At 33.9% G+C, this 25,191-nt stretch overlaps 1 protein-coding gene across 2 annotated transcripts in view; it reads left to right on the plus strand.

Moving 5' to 3' along the window:
- LOC114327302 (tudor domain-containing protein 7-like) overlaps positions 1–25,191 on the plus strand; it is a 192,937-nt gene continuing 167,746 nt past the window's right edge. For both annotated transcript variants that reach the window (XM_028275884.2, XM_028275907.2), the window contains exon 1: positions 1–118. The gene's annotated coding sequence lies outside the window, so the exon portion shown is untranslated. The remainder of the gene's footprint in view (positions 119–25,191) is intronic.

Consider the following 25,191-nt stretch of genomic DNA (forward strand, 5'->3'; position numbering starts at 1 on the left):
TGTCATTGTCATATTAATGACATTTTCAATTTTCTAATTTGTGGTGAGTGAAATAAAATATTCTAATCTTTGATTTAAAAGTGGTTAAAAGTGCTGTGTATTTGCTGATTTCGAACTTGTAAGTACCAAATTAACTTTGAATACATTTAAATTATCATAGTTTTAATACATGTAACGCATTTTAGAAATGGGACATTTTGGGAATTCAACCTATTTTTTATTTTTTGTTATCCAGAATAAGTACTTGAATCTGTAATTTACCGGCAAGAGCGTGGATGCTTCTATATTTTCCTAAACTTAATACAACAATGCATTTTTTATGTGCAGATAATGTTTATCTCTTAAATATTGATAATCAATTCCTTCACAGTTGTAAAACTATTTTTCCACATAACCATCTAATTATTTATTGATAACATAAGGCAAAAAGAATGCTGGCCGTTTATAATATCAAGATTGTTGTCATGCCTAAAATATGCTTATTCGTCACAATCGTCACAAGTAACATTAAATTGGGACAGAGAGTAATTATTGCAGAGTGAATTTTATATACTTTCTTTTTATGGTTTGTTGAACTTCAGTGCAAAGTGATTGTAGTTGATACATTGGTGAACCAGTGGGCTTCCTTTGTTGTGTTAAAAGAAAGGTTTATGTATTTTTAGGAAAGAATCATATTTGTATCAAGAATCCACCTGCAAGGTTTATATGTTGTGTAGGTGTATCAGATGTAAATTTGATTAAATTTTTATCAATATCATATAGTTTTGGATAAGTAATTCAACAAATTGATATGAAAAACTATTGTTGGAGCTTTCCTATCTAATATCTATAAAAATCTATTTGTTGTCTGATTTTTTGTGTTGAATAGATGAACTTATGATTGATATGGTTTATTTAAAGCTTCATGTTGTGCAAAAAATAATTAATATTTATAATTTTGGTTCAGTTCAGTTGGTTTGTATCACTGGTTGGGCAAACTGCCCTTTTTCGAGCAGGGAAATCTGTGTTCCCTTAAGTTGAATCCTGTAACATCCACCTAGTCTCATATCAATTTTACAATTTATTATTGTCAAAATGTAACTTTAGTAACCAAATTGAGTATAATAAAAAATAAAGGTGTTATTAACCAAATTGAGTGGTAGTTTTAACTACTAATAGAATGGTTCATTGCTGATATCTAACTGGATCCGAAACTTTATAAAGAAATGTAATCCATTCTGATGGATTTTAAAACTTTTTAAATAAATTGAGGCTATCAGAGCAACAGTGGCATAGGTCCAAAACGAAGTTTTGAGATAAATGTAGTCTTTGCATTCATATTTCCGTTATGTTTATCATGGGATGGCACTACAAATTATGTAGCCAAATATAGGAGTAGGTTGTATAGGGCCCTGTTAATCCAAAGATTTAATGTTGCTGCTTTTATTGATATATTAATCTAAAAATACTCAATTTATGGATTAGGCCACTGTTGCTCTGAGGGCCTGAATTATACTATCATACTTCATACTTCTTCTTAACGTGCCCTATCAAGTCCCCTTGATGTTGGCGAAAGTCTCAAGCTGTTCTAAATAGTTGTTCTGCTTTCGACACTGTATAAGAGGACTGACCAAATGTAACTATCATATCGCCTAGTGAGAACAATAGTGGCGAAACTCGAAAATTAACGTTTTTGAGTTAAGGCCATCAATCGACATCTAAATATGCCCTCTTTTATGTGCAATATCGGCTAACAATTATTTAATTTCCTTATTACGAGAGGGCGCCTACAAGTCTTTATGGTATTGTGAATTTGTCAAATATTTTGATGCATTAATGACGAAAGCACACCAAACTTTATATCAATACTGGCGAATCTGTAATTACGCCCTGCCTACATGTATTTGAAATATTAGATATGTTATTAAAGATAGTAGTACAATGTGCAATAGTGGCGAATGAGCACTTTTGTCTGTGTGGTCGTTTTTGCTTTTGTGTTTTTTTTTTTTATAAAACTTCTTACAGAGAAACTCAGTTTCAATCGTTCTTAGGTACTTAGAAATAGCAAATCAAGAAAGCGTCTATCCACATTGGATCAGTATTGTTTAATTCCACACTATCGAGTACCAATATTCATTTCTAAAAAGAAGTCTTACAAAATAAATCAATTCTTTCTACCCACAATAATTTCTTTAGTAGTTTGAAATACAAAACATAGGTGAGTGAAATGATGAATTTAATTTTACTATTCATAGTTCTTTTGCTTACTTTTTATCTTTTATCATGTTTATAGTTTTGATAATTATTACTTAAGATCTTATTTTGTTATTTTTCTATTGTACTTTAGTTTCATTTTGTGCATAACTGGTGTGTACAACAAAATATTTTATTTGATGCGTTTAATTTATTTTTAAAAGTAAATTTTTTAATTATTTAAAACAGAAACTAAACTGTTGTAGTATAGTAGTATTAAAGTATAGTGGCGAAACATCAAATTAAACATCTTCGATAATGCAATAATGGCGTAACGCAGAAAAAAATAAAAAATAAATACAATATCCATCTTCAAATAAAATTACTTCTACTAATTGGTTTACATATCTAGAAAGCACATTATTAGAAAAATTTTGCAAAATGATTACCTATAACGGCCGGTTTCACAAAGTAAAGTTAACTTGTGGTTTAGAGATGACCTCAAAATTACCCCAAAATATGCGTTTCAGTTTCATAATTGTTACCCTTCTGGGTATGCCCATAAGGGTAACCCACTCCAACCTCTGGTTAAAAATTCTGTGAATTAACCATACTTTGCCATTGACCTGAAACTAAAACGCATATTTTGGGGTAACCTCTGGTTATCTCTTAACCACAAGAGAGAGAGAGACATACTTTATTGCTACAATGTACCAAATGGCCATCGACCGAAGTCTTTCAGCCAATTTACACAATTAATATACATTATTACAATATATGTTTTTTGTTAATATTAGTACAATACAATAATTTAAAAAAAAATATTTGTATGTGGCGGTAATCACAATATCACTGACAATTTAGTTACAATACAGATGATGATTTGAATAGAGTTGTTTATTGTCTTGATGTGTAGCAGATTTCTTCAAAAAGAGTTCTTCCTGTATATCTACGGGCACTGTCCTCTGGTATCTTCACAATGTGGGGCTCAATCAAATTTTTGTTATTGTCATTAATAAAGAGATATTTAAACAGCTTATTGAGTCTCTCATTAATAGGTTCAATTCCAGTTTTCTCGTACAGCATTCTGTTGGATGGATTATGAAGTGGATTATCAGGATGACGCATTCTAGTAATTTGTCGAAGGCTAGTTGTTTCAGCCACTCTTATATTATTTTTGGCAGGACCTTTAGAATTATAGAAAATTGTAGAACCATACTCCAGCATGGGCCTGCAAATCATTTTATAAATATTGGCTGCTGTTTCAATAGTAATTCCCTCATTCTTGTATGTTAAACTTCTGAAGTGTTTTGCTCTAGTTATAATTTTCCTTTTTATAACTGCTGTGTGGTGGTTGAACTTCAATTTGTTATCTATTTCTATTCCCAAATACTTAACAGTTTGGGAGGGTTTAATAATATTGTTGCATATGTTTATAGTTGGTGAGTGATCTTGGATTCTATGGTTAAATATTATTAGTCTTGTTTTAGAAGGATTTATTGTTAATCTCCATTTATTCATCCAAGGTATTGTGTCATCCACCTGCCTCTGCAATTAGTCCATTGTCTTTATTAAATTTTTTCCACATGATATCACTGCAGTGTCATCAGCAAATTGTAGCAAATTAGTGTTGGTTAGTCTATTGTCGCATATGTCACTGCAATAGAGATTATACAATAGAGGGGCGAGTGGTGAGCCTTGTGGAACTCCTTGTTGCACTGAAAATGAATGAGAATATTTGATCTTAACTATACACCTGTGTCTTCTAAGAAGTTCGTCAATAATCCATATTAGAGCAGGGGAGCATTTCATTCTGTGAAGTTTATATAACAATCCTCTATGCCAAATGGAGTCAAAAGCCTTCTTGATGTCCAAGAAAACTCCAGTGGCCTTTAGTCCTTGCAATCTTGCTGCCTGTATATTGGATGTTACTATTAAAAGAGGAAGGATTGTAGATGATTTTTCTCTAAATCCAAACTGGTGCTGGAATATGTTGGTTTAATTCATTATATAATCTTCCTTGAATAATTTTCTCAAAATTTTTTCCAATTACTGGGAGAAGGGTGCCACAAGGGAACCACAAGTTAACTTTACTTTGTGAAACCGGCCGTAAGTCAGTTATACTGTTTAGCAGTTTCATCAAAACTTCAAATACGATTATCTCTAAATGTTCATTTTGAAGTTTCGTCACTATTGTTCTCATCAGGCGATATATTCGAAGTTTTTTACTTCTTTGTAAGTTAAGGTAGACTTCCGCACCACGCGACCGAGACAGGAGACCGCGACGGGAGACAGATTGGCGAGGTCTCCCCACTACTGCTCTCAATGCAGTTATATCGGGGTAGTGCTGCAGCCCGCGACCGAGACCAGCGACCAACTATCGCCTTTCCTGACCTATCTGTTGCCTGTTGTGGTCTCCTGTCTTGGTCGCTTGGTGCGGAATTCTACCTTTAGTTTATATAATTTTGGCAACAAATATTGCAAGTATAAACCTTCTTCTTGATGCGACTAGGATTACTCCTGTTTTCTGCCTCTCATTCTGTTTCAGTTGTTGTTGACTGTACAAGTGCCATGAACATAGTAATAGCAAGTAAAAGATGGTTTTGCTTATTTTCGATTCAGAGGGATGCACAATCGCTGGACAGCTGTTTCCATCATTTCAGGCTTCCTCAACAGCGCTAGCATGCACACCTCTAAATCGAAAAACAGCTCAACCATCTATTTAAGGGTAATTTCAAAGATCATTAAAATTCCCATTGGGACGCGATCCAGCAACATCTCTTAAACAAATCGAAAAGTCTCACATGCAGAATTCATCACTGTAATTTATTATTTATTGACGGACCGAAGTCTAGTACATGATACAATTAAAATGTCACACAAATTATAAAAAGAATTCAAAATAAGAACTAGTGCTAGTAGGTACAAAATTGGTAAATACATAATAAACAACAACAAAAAAATAAAATTACTTGCTCTCATTTAACAATTGAGAGCTAGCCCTATAATATAAAGTAAAAAATCTAAAACATTTTGCAATTGACAAATCAGTCTTGAAATTAGAACATTAAGTTAAATATTCTCCTTTTCATGAACATTTTTCAGTTCGTCACAAATTATAGAAAAAAAGGTAAGTCCATGATAATACACATTAATGACATTTATTCTAACGTGACATTTTAGTTAAATCTGACAGTTGTCAAATTTTATTTTCAATTTGGAATAAAACCAAATCAATTTTGTCTATTGCATTTATTTTTTTTTTTTTTTTTTACATATTTTTATTTACAATCTGCTTCATCGAAGCTATAAGCAAATAGTTTGAATGTTAAATACATGAGGGAGAAGCTGCAACCCTCCTATTATAATTTTTTACATTTGATCACAATATGTATATATTTAATTTATTAAATCTGTTGGCCATAGTTTCTTCAGTCGTCTTGCGAATTCGGGAGGAGTGTTCAGCAGTCTTGCTTCATCATTTGGATGACTTCTCAGTCCATCAAGGTAGCTCTTTGTGATCCTTGGAATTTCTTCCTCTACCAAGGGTGTAGCTGAGTCCTCGTGTAGGGTTTTATTGCTTACATACCAGGGTGCGTTGAATATCATCCTCAATATTTTTGATTGGACTCTTTGTATTATCTTGATATTTGATGGCTTTGAGCATCCCCAGAGTTGAACACCATAGGTCCAAATTGGTTTTATCATAGTTTTATACAGGAGCAGTTTATTTTCAATATTGAGTTTTGATTTTCGACCAATAAGCCAGCTCATTTGTCGTATTTTGATGTTGATCTGGGTTTTCTTGGCTTGGATGTGCGGCTTCCATGTTAATCTTTTGTCAAGGGTTAGTCCCAAATATTTGACTTGTGTGCTGACTGGTAATTGTGTATCATTTAGTGTTATTGTTGGGCATACATCTCTTCGGTTTGTAAATGTAACTTGGGTTGACTTCGTTTCATTTACTTTCACCTTCCATTTGTTGAGCCATGTTCCCAGTTGGTCAAGGTGGTTTTGCAGTTGTGCAGACGCGATAATAGGGTCCTCATTGACAGCGATTATGGTGGTGTCATCAGCGAATGTTGAGATTTGGGTTGTTTCAGTGGTTGGGATATCTGCGGTAAATAATAGGTAAAGGAGAGGGCCCAGGACACTACCCTGTGGTACACCTGATTTAATGGGAAAATATGTGGAAGTTGCTGTGTTATATTTTACTTGGAAGTAACGATCTTCAATGTAGGATTTCATGATTAGGTAGTAGGGGGTTGGAAGAATACATTTGAGTTTGTATAAAAGTCCAGTATGCCATACTCTATCAAATGCCTTTTCTACATCTAAGAATGCCGCTGTGCAATATTTTTTTTCCTCAATAGCAGTAAGGATTTTTGTTATAATTCTATGAGTCTGTTGTGTTGTGGAGTGTCTCTCTCTAAAACCAAACTGGTGTGTGGGTATTTCTACATCTAGGTTAATGTCATTCTTCAGTCTACCAAGTAGTAGTCTTTCGAAGATCTTAGACATTATCGGCAACAAGCTGATTGGCCGATAGGATGATGTTTTATTTGGAGGTTTACCCGGTTTGTGAATCATTATTATTTGCGCAAATTTCCATGTGATTGGGAAATATGTCAGTCTGATTGCACTATTGTATATTGTAGTTAGCATGACCAATGCTCTTCTCGGAAGATGTTTCAGTATTAATCCTGTTATTAGGTCAAATCCAGGTGCTTTGTGGTTATTGCATTTTTCTATTTCTAAGACGAAGCAAGTTTTCAATCCTAATAGCAAATAATTAATATTGAAAAATATCAAAAATTACTAAAAGATTTTTAAATTGAAAACTTACTGGTACATCCCCATGTAAACGCCTCCAAGACTTCTACAATTTGCAAGTCATATGGATGCTGCAGTAAAGACGATAGGGAAGGAATTCTAAACTTTGCAATTCAAATCCCCCGTCTGCAGCTGGCTAGGAACTGAAAGATGCACCATAGTTACTCTACTGAGTAATAAGAAAATAAAATAAAAATGTGTGTGTACCATTTTTATTTATTCGGCTGCAATACGAAGGAAAAACAATCTTACTCTTTAATTAGAATAAGGAGTGCAGCCAGTCCCTTTAACTGCAGTTTTCTGCTCTTATTGGAGCGTCATCAGAAGGAACGTAGGCACTGTTCTCCTTAATCCAATTAAAATGCATCGAAATGTTTTCCCAAATATTGCAGCCAAAATAATGGTAATAGGTGGCTAGCGCCATCTGGCCGTACAAAGACGAAGCAAGTTTTCAATCCTAATAGCAAATAATTAATATTGAAAATATCAAAAATTACTAAAAGATTTTTAAATTGAAAACTTACTGGTACATCCCCATGTAAACGCCTCCAAGACTTCTACAATTTGCAAGTCATATGGATGCTGCAGTAAAGACGATAGGGAAGGAATTCTAAACTTTGCAATTCAAATCCCCCGTCTGCAGCTGGCTAGGAACTGAAAGATGCACCATAGTTACTCTACTGAGTAATAAGAAAATAAAATAAAAATGTGTGTGTACCATTTTTATTTATTCGGCTGCAATACGAAGGAAAAACAATCTTACTCTTTAATTAGAATAAGGAGTGCAGCCAGTCCCTTTAACTGCAGTTTTCTGCTCTTATTGGAGCGTCATCAGAAGGAACGTAGGCACTGTTCTCCTTAATCCAATTAAAATGCATCGAAATGTTTTCCCAAATATTGCAGCCAAAATAATGGTAATAGGTGGCTAGCGCCATCTGGCCGTACAAAGACGAAGCAAGTTTTCAATCCTAATAGCAAATAATTAATATTGAAAAATATCAAAAATTACTAAAAGATTTTTAAATTGAAAACTTACTGGTACATCCCCATGTAAACGCCTCCAAGACTTCTACAATTTGCAAGTCATATGGATGCTGCAGTAAAGACGATAGGGAAGGAATTCTAAACTTTGCAATTCAAATCCCCCGTCTGCAGCTGGCTAGGAACTGAAAGATGCACCATAGTTACTCTACTGAGTAATAAGAAAATAAAATAAAAATGTGTGTGTACCATTTTTATTTATTCGGCTGCAATACGAAGGAAAAACAATCTTACTCTTTAATTAGAATAAGGAGTGCAGCCAGTCCCTTTAACTGCAGTTTTCTGCTCTTATTGGAGCGTCATCAGAAGGAACGTAGGCACTGTTCTCCTTAATCCAATTAAAATGCATCGAAATGTTTTCCCAAATATTGCAGCCAAAATAATGGTAATAGGTGGCTAGCGCCATCTGGCCGTACAAAGACGAAGCAAGTTTTCAATCCTAATAGCAAATAATTAATATTGAAAAATATCAAAAATTACTAAAAGATTTTTAAATTGAAAACTTACTGGTACATCCCCATGTAAACGCCTCCAAGACTTCTACAATTTGCAAGTCATATGGATGCTGCAGTAAAGACGATAGGGAAGGAATTCTAAACTTTGCAATTCAAATCCCCCGTCTGCAGCTGGCTAGGAACTGAAAGATGCACCATAGTTACTCTACTGAGTAATAAGAAAATAAAATAAAAATGTGTGTGTACCATTTTTATTTATTCGGCTGCAATACGAAGGAAAAACAATCTTACTCTTTAATTAGAATAAGGAGTGCAATTGGAGTGAATTGCAAAGTTTAGAATTCCTTCCCTATCGTCTTTACTGCAGCATCCATATGACTTGCAAATTGTAGAAGTCTTGGAGGCGTTTACATGGGGATGTACCAGTAAGTTTTCAATTTAAAAATCTTTTAGTAATTTTTGATATTTTTCAATATTAATTATTTGCTATTAGGATTGAAAACTTGCTTCGTCTTTGTACGGCCAGATGGCGCTAGCCACCTATTACCATTATTTTGGCTGCAATATTTGGGAAAACATTTCGATGCATTTTAATTGGATTAAGGAGAACAGTGCCTACGTTCCTTCTGATGACGCTCCAATAAGAGCAGAAAACTGCAGTTAAAGGGACTGGCTGCACTCCTTATTCTAATTAAAGAGTAAGATTGTTTTTCCTTCGTATTGCAGCCGAATAAATAAAAATGGTACACACACATTTTTATTTTATTTTCTTATTACTCAGTAGAGTAACTATGGTGCATCTTTCAGTTCCTAGCCAGCTGCAGACGGGGGATTTGAATTGCAAAGTTTAGAATTCCTTCCCTATCGTCTTTACTGCAGCATCCATATGACTTGCAAATTGTAGAAGTCTTGGAGGCGTTTACATGGGGATGTACCAGTAAGTTTTCAATTTAAAAATCTTTTAGTAATTTTTGATATTTTTCAATATTAATTATTTGCTATTAGGATTGAAAACTTGCTTCGTCTTTGTACGGCCAGATGGCGCTAGCCACCTATTACCATTATTTTGGCTGCAATATTTGGGAAAACATTTCGATGCATTTTAATTGGATTAAGGAGAACAGTGCCTACGTTCCTTCTGATGACGCTCCAATAAGAGCAGAAAACTGCAGTTAAAGGGACTGGCTGCACTCCTTATTCTAATTAAAGAGTAAGATTGTTTTTCCTTCGTATTGCAGCCGAATAAATAAAAATGGTACACACACATTTTTATTTTATTTTCTTATTACTCAGTAGAGTAACTATGGTGCATCTTTCAGTTCCTAGCCAGCTGCAGACGGGGGATTTGAATTGCAAAGTTTAGAATTCCTTCCCTATCGTCTTTACTGCAGCATCCATATGACTTGCAAATTGTAGAAGTCTTGGAGGCGTTTACATGGGGATGTACCAGTAAGTTTTCAATTTAAAAATCTTTTAGTAATTTTTGATATTTTTCAATATTAATTATTTGCTATTAGGATTGAAAACTTGCTTCGTCTTTGTACGGCCAGATGGCGCTAGCCACCTATTACCATTATTTTGGCTGCAATATTTGGGAAAACATTTCGATGCATTTTAATTGGATTAAGGAGAACAGTGCCTACGTTCCTTCTGATGACGCTCCAATAAGAGCAGAAAACTGCAGTTAAAGGGACTGGCTGCACTCCTTATTCTAATTAAAGAGTAAGATTGTTTTTCCTTCGTATTGCAGCCGAATAAATAAAAATGGTACACACACATTTTTATTTTATTTTCTTATTACTCAGTAGAGTAACTATGGTGCATCTTTCAGTTCCTAGCCAGCTGCAGACGGGGGATTTGAATTGCAAAGTTTAGAATTCCTTCCCTATCGTCTTTACTGCAGCATCCATATGACTTGCAAATTGTAGAAGTCTTGGAGGCGTTTACATGGGGATGTACCAGTAAGTTTTCAATTTAAAAATCTTTTAGTAATTTTTGATATTTTTCAATATTAATTATTTGCTATTAGGATTGAAAACTTGCTTCGTCTTTGTACGGCCAGATGGCGCTAGCCACCTATTACCATTATTTTGGCTGCAATATTTGGGAAAACATTTCGATGCATTTTAATTGGATTAAGGAGAACAGTGCCTACGTTCCTTCTGATGACGCTCCAATAAGAGCAGAAAACTGCAGTTAAAGGGACTGGCTGCACTCCTTATTCTAATTAAAGAGTAAGATTGTTTTTCCTTCGTATTGCAGCCGAATAAATAAAAATGGTACACACACATTTTTATTTTCTATTTCTAGTTTAACTTCTGATGTATTGAATGGTGTTATTGGAAGCGTCATAGGGCAAGCACTATCCAGGAAGTCTCTTATTAAGTTTCCATCATCATTATTCTCTACTTGGTGTTCTTTAAAAATACCAGCTAAGTATTCTGCAAATGCTGAAGCTTTTTCCTCGTCTGATCTTCCCCAAGTACCATCATCTTTCTTAATTGGTGAGTTGTGTTCTGTAGGTCTCTTTAAGTGTTTTGTTGCCTTCCATATTGAGTGATCTTCTTTAGACAAGGTACTAATGTAGTGTTCAAATGTGGCATTGCGTGCTTCATTTAGCGCTGTTTTTAATTGTCTGGTTAATCGATTATATTCGTGTTTGTCATTAATGTTGCGGCTTCTTTGCCATCTACCTCTTGCTCTTCGTTTTTCGACTATTAGTTGTCTAATATAATTCGAAGTGGTATTTTTGTTTTCTTGCTTTGAAGTTGATGGTGTAGCTCGATATGCAGCTTGCTGAATTTGACAGGTGAAGTGGTTTATAGCCTTATCTATGTCATCTTTTTCTTTGAGTCTGATTCCAAGATTTATATTCGTGTCAAGCTGGTACTTGAATTCACACCAATTAGTTTTAGGGGAAGTCAGCTTGGGTATTTCAGGTCGTTTGATTATGTGGGTGCTGATTGTTGCTATGATTGGTGTGTGGTCAGACGAGAGATCCCAACTTGCTTCTATGTTTGTGTAGTTTGCTGCAATTCCTTTTAGGATAAAGAAGTCGAGTAGATCTGGTAGTCTATTTGTATCGGACGGCCAGTACGTTGGTTGTCCCGTCGATAAGTAGGTGCAGTTTGTGTTGTTGATGGCATCTAGTAGGCTTCTGCCTTTTGGTGTAATGAGTCGTGAACCCCAATTCGTATGCTTAGCATTCCAATCACCTCCAACAATGAATTTGTTACCTAGCTTGTTGAATAGTTCTTCGTATTCTTCAGTTGTGATTCTATGTCTAGGAGGGCTATATATTGCAGCAATTTCGAAGTTCCAAGGCCTGGCATTTATATTAAGTATTGTTGCTTGTAGCTTATCTGTTTTATGTTCCGGCATTTGATGATGTTGTATATTGTTCCTTATAATTATTGCAGATTCTCCATGGGCTGTTCCATCTGGGTGACTAGTGTGGTAGACTGAGTATTGAGGTATTTTAATTACGCTTCTTTCTGTGAAATGCGTTTCGGATACAAAGAGGATGTCTATTATGTTGTCCTCTAGGAATTGGATTACTTCTGCTTTATGGTTTGCTAAACCATTTGCGTTCCATTCGGCTATTCGAACAGATCTAATGAATTTTATTAATTAATGTTGTTAGCGTGGTAAGGATCATGCTGTTTTGATTCATTAGTTGGGTGAACATTGCTTTAAATTCGTTTAAGAATAAGTTCATCTGAGACCCTATGTCAGCTACTTGATTTCCTGCTCTTACTGCTTGGGCATAGGATTGGGTTCCATTCTGTTGTTGGTACTGTGATTGTTGACTCTGATACTGTGAAGTTGGTGCTGGGTTAACATTTTGATGTGGGTTCTGATTATTATGGGTTGACTGATTTCCGCGTTGTCTATCATTTCTTACATTTTGCAAGTCCTTGTAAATTACGCAGCCTTTATAGTTTGCAGTGTGTTCTCCGTTACACAGGGCACATTTTGCTGGTGTATTTCTGGGTTTTGTACATTCTGGCGTTGGATGACTTCCTCCACATTTCACGCATGCGTAAGGTCTTGTACAATACGCTTTTGTGTGTCCATAACCTTGACAGCGCTGACACTGTGTTATATTTTTCTTTCTGTGAGGAGGTTCAAAGCTGACTTTCATATTGCCGATAGAATCCAGTGTATAGATGTGTTTGTTGTTTTCTTTCGGTTCTAGGTCCACATAGAACATTGACAGTGGTGATTTATTGACTCTGTGTAATACGTTAATGATATTACGGACAGTATGCCCTGATTTAGCTAGTTCACTTTTTATTTCTTCAACTGGCATCGAGTGGTGTAAATTTCTTATAACTACCCTATAAGCTCTATCTTGTTTTGCTTGGTATGTGTGGTGAACTATTTTGCTACTATTTAAATGCTGTATAAGTTTTCTGTATGACTCAATAGTTTTTGTGTTTATTTTTATTGTGTCATTTGGGAGAGCTTTCGACTGGTAGTCTTCTGCTTTAATGACTGTCGATAGGTTTTCAGTCATCTTTTTGATATCATTTACCCCATAGATAAATATAGGTGGAGGTTTAGGTGTTACTGGTGTGTTATTATTATCAGTTAGGTTTTCTAATGGTTCAAATCTGTTGTTTGTACTCACTTGCATTGTTGTTGTGTTATCATCTTTGGGGTTTGCTTTTCTTTTTTTTGTAATTTTTTTGACTGTTTGCCAATCATGGACATTTTCTATGGTTTCGTCGTCTTCATCGCTTGAGTTTTCCATGACAAGTTCCTCTCCACTGAGGATGTATTGGGAAGCATTTGATGTATTTGGTTGATCCATTTGAGGTGCAGGGAGGTTGTGGTTATATTGGTGATTATTGTTTGGGAATGGAGTAGGCGGGATATATTGGTTTGTTGTCTGTTGGCTGCTCGGGAATCCATAAAATGGGGGCGATATTACTGGAGGTTGTTGAGGCTGTGTATATATTTGGGGCACATTATACAACCCCCCATTTGGCACTTGATTTTGGTGGTACATTTCCTTAATATAGTACGCCACTGAGTTAAAAATTAATCACATAAATAGTAATTTAGAATTAATCACTCAAATCGTTTTTTTAATTATTATTTCACTAATTACCATAAACTAGTCCCGGCCGATAGCCGAGACCGGCACAAAAACTTGGAACTTGGATCTCGAGAGCGATATGGTACGTCTTTACTGCTCGGAATCCAAATACACACTATATTGCATTTATAAAATGGTATTTTCTTTCATTTGTATAGTCTTATAAATTGTACAGATTATATTGATAATAGTATTATTTTATTTAATAAATAAGGTAATTTTTGGGTTTGAAAATAAGGGGGCAAATTTCGTTATAAACATTTAGAGCTGAAGCGGCCCTGTATATCCAATGAGTTTCTAACTTACAGATTATTGTTGCTGAAGACGAAACGAAGATTTATAAAAAAATTAAAATTTTCTACAACCAACTGAAGTAGAGATAATTGATTTTTTTTCTTAAATCGTAGTGTCTTTATTTATAACAATTAAGAAATTATTTTACAGTCATTGACTAAAGAAAGACTTATATTATGTTAAAACAAAAATTATTATAAAATATAATTACATTTAATTATTAAAAATTATTTTTTAAATCGGTGCTTTTGCAAGCGGCCGAATTTTGCAAATCGCCCGGCTCGCTTCAAATCCGCGTGATCGGAAAATTTTTACGTAACTTGTATTTTTTGACAGAAAACAATTTAATAATATTACCATTATAATATACAGTCTATTTACCACTGTATTTGTTTTTCTTGATAAACTTTTATATGTGAAATCCAAAAAGAATAGTCACTACAAGAAGAAAAAGTTTTATATTGTATGTTATAGTAAGAAGTAACATTATTATTATTATATTTATATAACAATGAAAAAATTAAAAATATAGTTATATATGTCATATATATGTATCATTTTTGTAATATTATTTCTTCAGAAATGAAATTTCACATATAAAAGTTTATCAAGAAAAACAAATAAATAAATAAACAATAAATAGACTGTATATTATAATGGTAATATTATTAAATTGTTTTCTGTCAAAATTTAATACAAATTACGTAAAAATTTTCCGACCGCGCGGATTTGAAGCGAGCCGGGCGATTTGCAAAATTCGGCCGCTCGCAAAAGCATCGATTTTAAAAATAATTTTTAATAATTAAATGTAATTATATTTTATAATAATTTTTATTTTAAGATAATATAAGTCTTTCTTTAGTCAGTGACTGTAAAATAAGTTCTTAATTGTTATAAATAAAGGCACTACGACTTGAGAAAAAAAAAACAATTATCTCGGCTTCAGTTGGTTGTAGAAAATTTTTATTTTTTTATAAATATTCGTTTTGTCTTCAGCAACAATAATCTGTAAGTTAGAAACTCATAGGTTGTACAGGGCCGCTTCAGCTCTAAATGTTTATAACGAAATTTGCCCCCTTATTTTCAAACCCAAAAATGATCTCGGCTTCAGTTGGTCGTAGAAATTTTTTATTTTTTTATAAATCTTCGTTTCATCTTCAGCAACAATAATCTAAGTTAAAAACTCATAGGATGTACAGGGCCGATTCAGCTCTAAATGTTTATAACGAAATTTGCCCCCTTATTTTCAAACCCAAAAATTAGAGGTTTAAAAATGTTTTACGCATTTATTTACATCCGAATATGAAAATATAACTCTTTAGAAGGAGATTAGATGTTTCACCAACTCTCTACGATTTTTTTTCAAAAAGTTATAGCCTTCGACATTTGACCTCTTGGAATAAACAATTTATAATATCTAAGCAACAAATTCGTTAATCTGGCTTTACAATTTTTTTATGTTTGGAATTGAAAGATCTTCATTTTAAGGCTTTAAAAAATAAAAAAAAAAATTATTTGTACAATAAATAATGCAATTATAAAAAATGACCATTTTGGACCTTTCGCAGGCTGTTTTGCAATAACCAATTAACCAAATTAAACTTACCGTACCTCAAATTGTAGGTTTTTTAATTTACTACAACTTTTTATTAAAAAGTTTTTCTCTAAAATCAATATCCTAAGCTACAAAATTAAAAATCATTAAAAATTGCAAATTTAACAAATGAAAATCGCAATAAAAAAAGCGCACAATATTTTTGGTTACATTTTAGTAGAAGTTATTCCTGGCATCGTCCTTTACAACACCTGATGGGTTTCAAAAATTCCTGAATTATATCCTGAAATCGACCTATTTTTCACCCACAGCCTGGGGTACAGCTTATGCTGTAGCATCCAGCTGTAGCACCAGATATCAATCACTAATTTTGTTTAGTATGCAAATTGTATATTATGTAGGTATGTATTTTAATTTAATATCCATATGATTTTCTGTCCACACTGTATTATGCCAAATTGCCATTTTCCTAATCATTTTACTTTTAAATATTTGAATAACAGTGTGCATTGTCTTTGTCGGGGCCTTTCCACAAAATGTATTTTTTGATTTGCCGCCGGTAGCCGATTACTGGTTCTTTGTTCTATTCATTTCATTTTTACTATCCCCATTCAAAGAGAAACATCAACCTTCATACAAATAGGAGGGTTAACTCCATTACAAGGTATTAGTGACTCATTATTATTCATCATTCAGCTGAGGGGGGTGCTATTGTTTAAGATGTGAAATTCCATAAAAAGGGGATCTACCTGTTACAGGAAATGATATCCATAAACACACCTGAACAATAGCACCCTGCTCAAGCTCAACAGCTTTTCAATTTCAAGGTCACTGCAGCACAACACTTCTCATTTTACTAAATATTGATTTTGTTTGTCCAATTCTCATTCTTATTCCTTGTGTTGTTGATTGAAAACTACTCAAGTTATTAACCAATGCTTCTGTATATCCCCTGTTCCCATTAAGAATAATTGTTTTTCCAGATATATCTATATTTTCGTCAATTTTTTCTATGGTCCTTCCTCTGTATATTTAATCCCCTAAAATTTTGAGATATATGGATAATGTGTATTCTTATTCTTACTTACTTATTCCTATTCACTCCCTGCGGAGCATAGGGCGTCAACTTCTGCCTCCATTCTGTTCTATCCTTTGCACTGATCTTTATTTTTGCCCAGATTTTCCCAATAGCATTAATTTCTTTCTCGACACTTCTTTTACACATTTCTACGGGTCTACCTGGTCTTCTTTTCCATTTGGTGTGTATTCTAGGCTTGTCTGTGTCAGGTCTCCTTATTGTGTGCCCCATCCAACTCTAATTCCTTTTGCATATTGTCTTAGATATAGGTTTCTGGTTAGCTCTTGTAGATAACTCTTGGTTTGATATGAGGTTTGGCCAGTAAATGTTAAGAATCTTCCTTAGGCATTTATTTATGAACGCCTGCATCTGTCCGATACATTTTCTTGACACTTTCCAAGTTTCTGCTCCTTATAGTAGCACAGTCTTCTTGCTGCTGTTGAATAATCGTATCTTGGTTTTACTTGTCATCTGACGTGAAGACCACATATTCCTTAGCATATTGAACGCGTCTTGAGCTATTCCTATTCTCCATTTTACGTCCTCCTCCGTCCCTTCCTTGTTGTTCAAAAGATTGCCCAAGTAGTTAAATTTCTCTACCGTTTCTAATTCCGTGCCTCCCAGTTATATTCCCATTTCTCTTGGTGTATTTATTTTCATTATCTTAGTTTTTCTGACTTTTATGTTAAATCCGACCTTCTTCCCTGCCTCTGCTACTTTTTCAGTTTTGCGTTGCATGCGTTGTCTTCTTTTCTGTTAAAAGGCATATTATCATCATTCTCTTTGCCTTATCCCTATGCGGGGTCGGCTTCCCTAATTGCATTTCTCCACACAATTCTATCTTGGGCCATATCAATGTTAATCCCCTTTACCAACATGTCCTGCCTTATCGTCTCCCCCCAGGTCTTCTTTGGTCTTCCTCTCCTACTCCTTCCAGGAATCTGCACTTCAGCTATTCTTCGTATTGGGTGGTTAACGTCTCGACGTTGAACATGACCAAACCATCTTAACCTATGCTCTCTCATTTTGGCATCAATTGGTGCCACACCTAGACTTCCCCTAATATACTCATTTCTAATTTTATCCTTCTTTGTCACTCCACTCATCCATCTAAGCATTCTCATTTCCGCCACATGCATTCGCTGTTCCTCTTTCTTTTTCACTGCCCAACATTCAGTTCCGTACATCATAGCTGGTCTTATGGCTGTTTTATAGAATTTTCCCTTCAGCTCAGTTAAAAGGCATATTATATCATCTGCAAATTCCAAGTCCTCAAGTTGGTTAAAAGCATTCCAGTCTTATTACTAGTAGCCTTGGACATGAGACATGATCCGATGTCCAAGGATGGTCACACGTGAATCGATATATTCGTAATTAATTAACAAAAAATAATAAAAATAAAAGGATAAGTAGTCCATTAAAATGTTACATTTAGGTTGCATTTCTTAGAGGAGTCAATTTTATTTTTTTAATGTGTAGGGGGGTTCAGTAGAAGCTTAGGTTCAAGTTTTTGGGGTCGCCACCCTTGTCCCTCGACCGCCATATTGGAAAAAGTGGTGCAAAGGGTTTTCGCGCTGTATCTTCTAAACTAGCAATCCTACAGAAAATTTAATTACACATAAAATGTAGCAAATTAAATTTTCTACAATTTTATATCCATTACTTTTTATTGTCAAGTGACCAACAAAAAAGTTATAAATAAAAATATGAGAAAATTTTGTAAGAAGTTTCCTTTTGTAGGTTATAACTTTTTTTCCGTTGATTTCACAATAAAATAACATCATAGCGATTTTGTAGAGGATTTTTCAATGAACAATTTTCGCTATAAAGTTGTTTAATTTTATTTATTATCTAGTAGGTTTACATCGCTCCAATATTGACCAGATTCTCGAATTCTCATAGGAATACAATAAAAAAATACTTTTCTATCTATAATATTAGTCGAGCGGCAGCAATCTTTATGCCGACCACGAAAATCAAATTTAAGGTGAATGACCAATTTTGGTCTATTTTTATGTTTTCGAGGTCGCTGAATCCGAATATGAAGTTTATTTTTATCTTGATTTGGTGGAACATGTTCAAAAATCAAATTTTATACAAAAATGCCGAAAATCAATTTTGATGATTTTTCAAATTTACCTCGTTGTATCTTTGGTCGCTGTAAATATTTCCTTTTGAAAATTTTACAGTTTAATCTCAGAAGTATGTAGATAACAATGGGATTTGTCCTAAATATTTAAACACAATAAAAAATGAGTTGTTAGTTTTTAAACATTTTGTCATCATATTTCGTTAGTTTCATGTTTACTTAAAAAAGTTGAGTGACAAACTTTTTAGTTTATAATTTTAACCAACACAACAATAAAATATAATTCATGAAGAAGTTTTTTGGAAAATTTTAAGTCAAAATATACAATAGGAAAAAAGTTACGTTACTACATAAACAAGCGGCACACCCCAAAAAACGCTTATATCTCGAGATCCTGACCACTGTGTGGTGAATGGCTAATTTTGATCATACTTTATGATTTTGATAACAAAAATTCGTTTTTGCTCTTCTTAAGAATTTTACAATATGCGGTTGCGTCATTCTTCTTCTGAACCGGCGAATTTGTCCTCAAACAACTTCTTGGGCCGTTTCTATATATGCTTCGGGTTATAAGTTTTATAGTGGGGAGAAAGGTCAAAAACAGATTAATAATAGCATAGGAATGTTAAAATCATAATAAATTGTATGAATAAAAAATATATATAGTTATAAAAGTAAGCCTAACTTTTGTTTTTATTATATCCCTATGAGCATTCGAGAATCTGGTCAAGTTTGGAGCGCTGTAACACCTATATAAATAAATAGAATTAAACAAATTTATAGTGGAAATTGTTCGCTGAAAAACCCTCTACAAAATTGCTGTTATTTTATTTTAAAATGAACTGAAAAAAAGTTATAACCTCCAAAAGGAATCTTGTTAAAATTTTTTTACATATTTTTGTTTATATCTTTTTTGTTGGTCACTTGACGATAAGAAGTAATACAAATAAAATTGTAGAAAATTTAATTTTCTACATTTTATCTTTAATTATATTTTACGTAGGGTTGGTAGTTTACGAGATATAGCGCGAAACCCCTTTGCACACCATTTCCAAGATGGTGGCCGGGGGACAAGGGTGGCGACCCCAAAAACTTAAACTTAAGCTTCTTCTGATCCCCCTACATATTAAAGAAATAAAATTGACTCCTCTAACAAATGCAAGGTACGGCTTAAAAAATGTAACATTTTATAAATTCTTCAAAATTTAAAAGTAAAGATGCACTGATTTATAAAAATCCCCCAAATATTTTTAATATAAGAAAGTATCAGTAAAAATTACAGTTTTAAAATAAATTCTGTGGTAGTGAATTCAAAAACATTAATTTGGACTAAAACTTGAAACAATCGTTTGCCTGTTACGCGGTTTTTCTTTCAATACTTTATTATAAACACACATCATCGGCATACTTTGAAGTGGAGATTGACCTCGAAAACGGCTGGTAGAACATCAATACATTGTTAAAAAATAAACTATTGGTGGCTCAGCAGTAAAAAGAGATTTCGTTTTGAAATGGTTTGTTTTTATAGTGTGGAATATGATTCTGTTCTTGATTACATACGTGCCAATATGGCATATCCTGTGTGTGGGCGATACATTGAATCTCATATACAGAGTGGGCCAAACAAAAGAGTCCACCTCGATTTTTGGCAGTATTTATCAGATTTTAAGGAAATAAAAAAACAGATCAATTTTTGATCTAAGGGGGACTCATTTTTATGGTACATATATCTGTCATTTGTCAACCCCCTCTTGTCCACTTCCCCCACCACTTATTTTTTTAAATAGGGAATAGGGTACTTACAACTTTTTGCATTATGTTGTCAGGAAAAAGTCTACAATAGAAAATGGGTGGAAATGCATAATTGCATATGCAGTGCATAAAATACATCCAAAAGTGCATAAACATGTCAAAATCAGTATATTAACCGCCAGATTTTGTTAATCGAGGGGTTTTTGGGGTCGCTGAACACGAATACGCCATCCGAACCGACACCCGGACACCTGGTGCCCAGGGTCACTACTAAGGTACGTCATCTGGAGTTTCAAGGTTTTTCGGCACTAATCATCATCCAGCCTCAAAAGTCCACTGCTGAACATAGGCCTCCTCCCCTCGTTTCCAACCCCATCTATCCTGCGCCGCTCTCATCCAGTTTTTATTTACCTTTCTTAAGTCGTCAGTCCATCTTGTAGGCGGTCGACCGACGCTTCTCTTGGCCTCCATTCCAATAACCTCTTCGTCCATCGCCCATCTATCTTTCTGGCTATGTATCCTGCCCATCTCCACTTCAACCTGGCTATCCTCTCGATGACGTCAGTCACCTTTGTTCTTCTCCTGATTTCTTCGTTTCTGATTTTGTCTCGCAGAGTTATTCCTAACATTGACCGCTACATTCTTCTCTGCGTGACTCTTAGTTTGGTAGCCGAGGCTTTTGTTAGGGTGAGTGTGTCAAGACTGGGAGGACGCACTGGTCAAATACCTTTCTCTTTAGGCATGTGGGCAACTCACCTTTAAAAGTTTCTCTCAGTTTTCCAAATGCTGCCCACCCAAGACCTATTCTTCTCTTCAGTTCATGAGTCTGGTTATCCCTGCCAATCGTAATTTCATGTCCCAGGTATTTATATCTATCTAGGAGTTCTATTTCCTTCCCAACAATACTGATGTTCTGGTTGGGTACCAAATTTGTCATTATTTTTGTTTTCGAGATGTTTATATTTAAACCTACATTTTATGTAGCCACAACGAGTTCTTGTACCATCTCTCTTGCCATAACTAGATCCTCAGCTACTATGACTATATCATCGGCGAAGCGTAAGTTGTTTAGGTATTCTCCATCTATTTTTATTCCCTTTGTCATCCAATCCAAACTCTTAAAAGCATGTTCTAAGACCGTATTAAAAAGTTTAGGTGACATTGGGTCTCCTTGTTCTATTTTTATGCGATTACTGTTAGTATGTAATTTGACAGTAGTTGTTGCCTGTAAGTATATTTTGTGTAATAATTTTGTATACCTATAATCTAGCCTGCATTCTTTAAGCGCCTGTAATATTTTGCTAAGCTCAACTGTGTCAAAGGCTTTATGAAAATCGATAAAAACTAGAACTAGAGGTTTATTGTATTCCACTGTTTTCTCTATTAGGGTTTTTATACTTTGTAGATGGTCATTTGTTCCGTAACTTTTTCGGAATCCTGCCTGTTCTCTTGGTTGATAAGTCTCTAACTTTCTTTCCATTCTCTTAACTATTATTCGCGTAAATAACTTATATAAATGGCTGAGGAGGCTAATCGGTCTGTAATTCTCTAAATTGGCTTTGTCTCCTGCTTTGTGTAATAGAATCATAGCGTTGTTCCAGTCTGTTGGAATATTGGCGTTGTGAAGGCAGGTATTGAAAAGTAGCTTAATTTTTTCAAGTAGTATATTTCCTCCAATTTTTAGTGCTTCTGATACTATTCCATCTTCGCCTGGGGTTCGATTATTTTTCATTTTCTTCAGAGCCTCTTTGATTTCTGATTTTGTTATATCGGGTATTAAATCTGATCCTTGATTTAATACCCCAGTTTTTACTGTAATTGGAGGTTGCGTATTGTCATGTCGAAAATGCCGAAATTGTCAGATGACAATTTCGGCACTAAATGCATGTAAAAATAGATTACGAGGGGGTTTTTGAGGTCGTTGAACACGAATGCGTATCAGAATCCACTCCCGGATCACTTGGTGCGCAGGGTCACTGCTAAGGCACGTCATCTTCTGAAGTTTTGAGGATTTTTGGGCACCAGTGATTCCAAAAATCCCCGAGTAATCGTTTGTACCAATTTAGTGCTGAAAACCTGGGATCCGGGGTGTAGGTTCCGGTGGCATATTCGAGTTCAGCGTCCCCAAAAACCTGAATAAAAAAATCTGACCATTAATAGACTGATTTTGACAAGTTTGTTTTGGATTCATTTTATTCACTTTAAAATGTAATTATGCATTTCCACCCTTTTTTCTACTGCAGAATTTTTTCCTGACGTCATCCCGAACGCAAAGCAAAAAAGTCGATGGTTGCTGTATTATTTATAAATTCATTTATTTTTTCCATATATTTTTTTAAATCAATTTATTTATGTTTGTAAAATTTTATACAACCATGTTAAGAGGATCGGTACGTATTTTCGGCTGCAATGCTATTCAAATGGGGATTCATTTTTTTCGAATCCTGAGAAAACTAATAAGTATTTTTGAAAAATTTAAACGCAGAATGAAAGATTACGTTATTAGCGAGGGCCGAAAGTCCCTGAGAACTTCTATAATGTTTATTTTAATAAGTTACAGGGGTGAAAAACTAAGAGAAAATTTAGTGTGATTTTCAATTTCAAATATCTCATTCAAAATAAACTTTTTATTTATTCTAAGGGACTTTCGGCCATCGGTAAAATAATTTAGTCTTTCATTCTGCGTTTAAATTTTTCAAAAATATTTATTGGTTTTTTCAGGATTTGAAAAAAATAAACATAATGCCGTGGTAATATTTTCCAAATCTATCTTTGTCTTACAAAGCACTCAGCCGAATATAATATTGTCAGCATATATTGTCAGTCAGACACTGACAATCAGTGACAACTTAATAAAAAGTTATTTATTGTGTATTATTTGTGGAAGATCCAAGCAGAGAATACATCAGGATAATATATTCTGTGATCCAAGTATTTTGTTGTTAAAGATGTTCAAAATTGTAAGCGTTCCATAACAATATACTATTAAAAAATTACTTTAACACTTTTCCTCTTTTCTCGATTGAGTATTAGTTTTTGTTGTACAAATAAATTATTACAATCACTGAATACATAGTTAGTAAAAAAATTACCTATCATATTTATTAACTGAATTAATAATTTGCAATTATAAAAATAACAGTTATCCAAGAACATTCAAAAACCATCTCTTTAAATTAATGATGACATTTTCAAATATAATGACATTCTAGTAATGTTTACATATCCATACCAGTGTGAATTTTACTACACGTAATTTGCCGTGTAAAGACAGAAAAAGTAGGGATACACGTAAAATATTTGCGAATTATGTACCCATAGCCTTAATACACTTGCGATCATAAGAAGCGGGTCACTCGATGAATTATTTAAGTTAGATGTTTCGAATTTTCTAAACCTGTTGTCCGATTTGAGTGATTTTTTAGTATGTTATACCCTTATTCTTTAGCAATATCGCTATAATAATATTGTTGCTAGACAGGTAAATTGTCATTGTATACCGGGTGTAACAATTATACTGTGTCTATTCCTCAAAGTTCGGAACACCCTGTGTAATGTTTTAGCATAGATAAAATATTGAAATTATAACTCAATCGTAGCATTAGGCTTTCTTAACATTTTCTTTTTTGATTTATTTGTTTATGTTGGATAATAAAAAAGTTAGGCACGTTAACATCTAACCAAGTTCTTCATCAATACAGGGTGTTTCTAAATAAGTTCGACAAACTTTAAGGAGTAATTCTGCATGAGAAACTTATAACTATTTGCTTTATAAATGTATGGTCGCAAATTCTTCGGTTTCGAGATACGGGATGTTGAATTTTTTCTTACAAACTGACGATTTATTTATTGCTCTAAAACCGGTTGAGATATGCAAATGAAATTTAGTAGGTGTTAAGAGATATTTATGCCGCATTTTTTGACATACAAATAAGAATTTTATATTCACCATTGTCGTGCATACGCATACGGGATGTATCTAAAATGTTTATACCCGTATGCACGCCAATGGTAAATATAGAATTATTAGTTGTATATCAAAAAATGCACAATAACTCTCCCTTAAAACCTACCAAATTTCATTTGCATATCTCTACGGGTTTTAGAGCAATAAATAAATCGTCAGTTTGTAAGAAAAACTTCAACATCCCGTATCTCAGAAACGAAGCATTTGCGGACATCCGATTATAAAACAAACTGTCATTATTTTTTCATGCAGAATAATTACCCCTTAAAGTTTGTCGCACTTATTTAGAAACACCCTATATTGATGAAGAACATGGCTAGTTATTAACGTGCCTAACTTTTTTATTATCCGACATAAACAAATAAATCAAAAAAGAAAATGTTAAGATAACCTAAGGCTACAATTGAGTTTTAATTTCAATATTTTATCTATGCTAAAACATTCCACATGGTGTTCCTAACTTTGAGGAATAGTCACTGTATAATTGTTACACCCGGTATACAATGACAATTACCTGTCTAGCAACAATATTATTATAGCGATATTGCTAAAGAATAAGGTTTAGGTCTTATCGTAGTAAAAAAAATATACAAAAAATACATAAAAACAAAAAAAACTAAATAAAAAATATAAAAAAAAAATAATAAAATAAACAGAATAAAAAACTTAGTATGTAGTGGTAATAGTTTTAAATTTAGATACTAAGCATAATATTTTGTAAAAGAGAGAATTCAAAACACATTGACTGGCCAGTTGGTTGCTTAAACTTAAAGGCAAGGGTCCACAGACCCGCATCGTACGCAACGGATTTTAGTTTGCCTTGTACAAAAACTTATGTAACTGCGTCCACT

This window comes from Diabrotica virgifera, chromosome 4, assembly GCF_917563875.1.
Source record: "Diabrotica virgifera virgifera chromosome 4, PGI_DIABVI_V3a".
In the NCBI taxonomy this organism is placed as follows: domain Eukaryota; kingdom Metazoa; phylum Arthropoda; class Insecta; order Coleoptera; family Chrysomelidae; genus Diabrotica; species Diabrotica virgifera.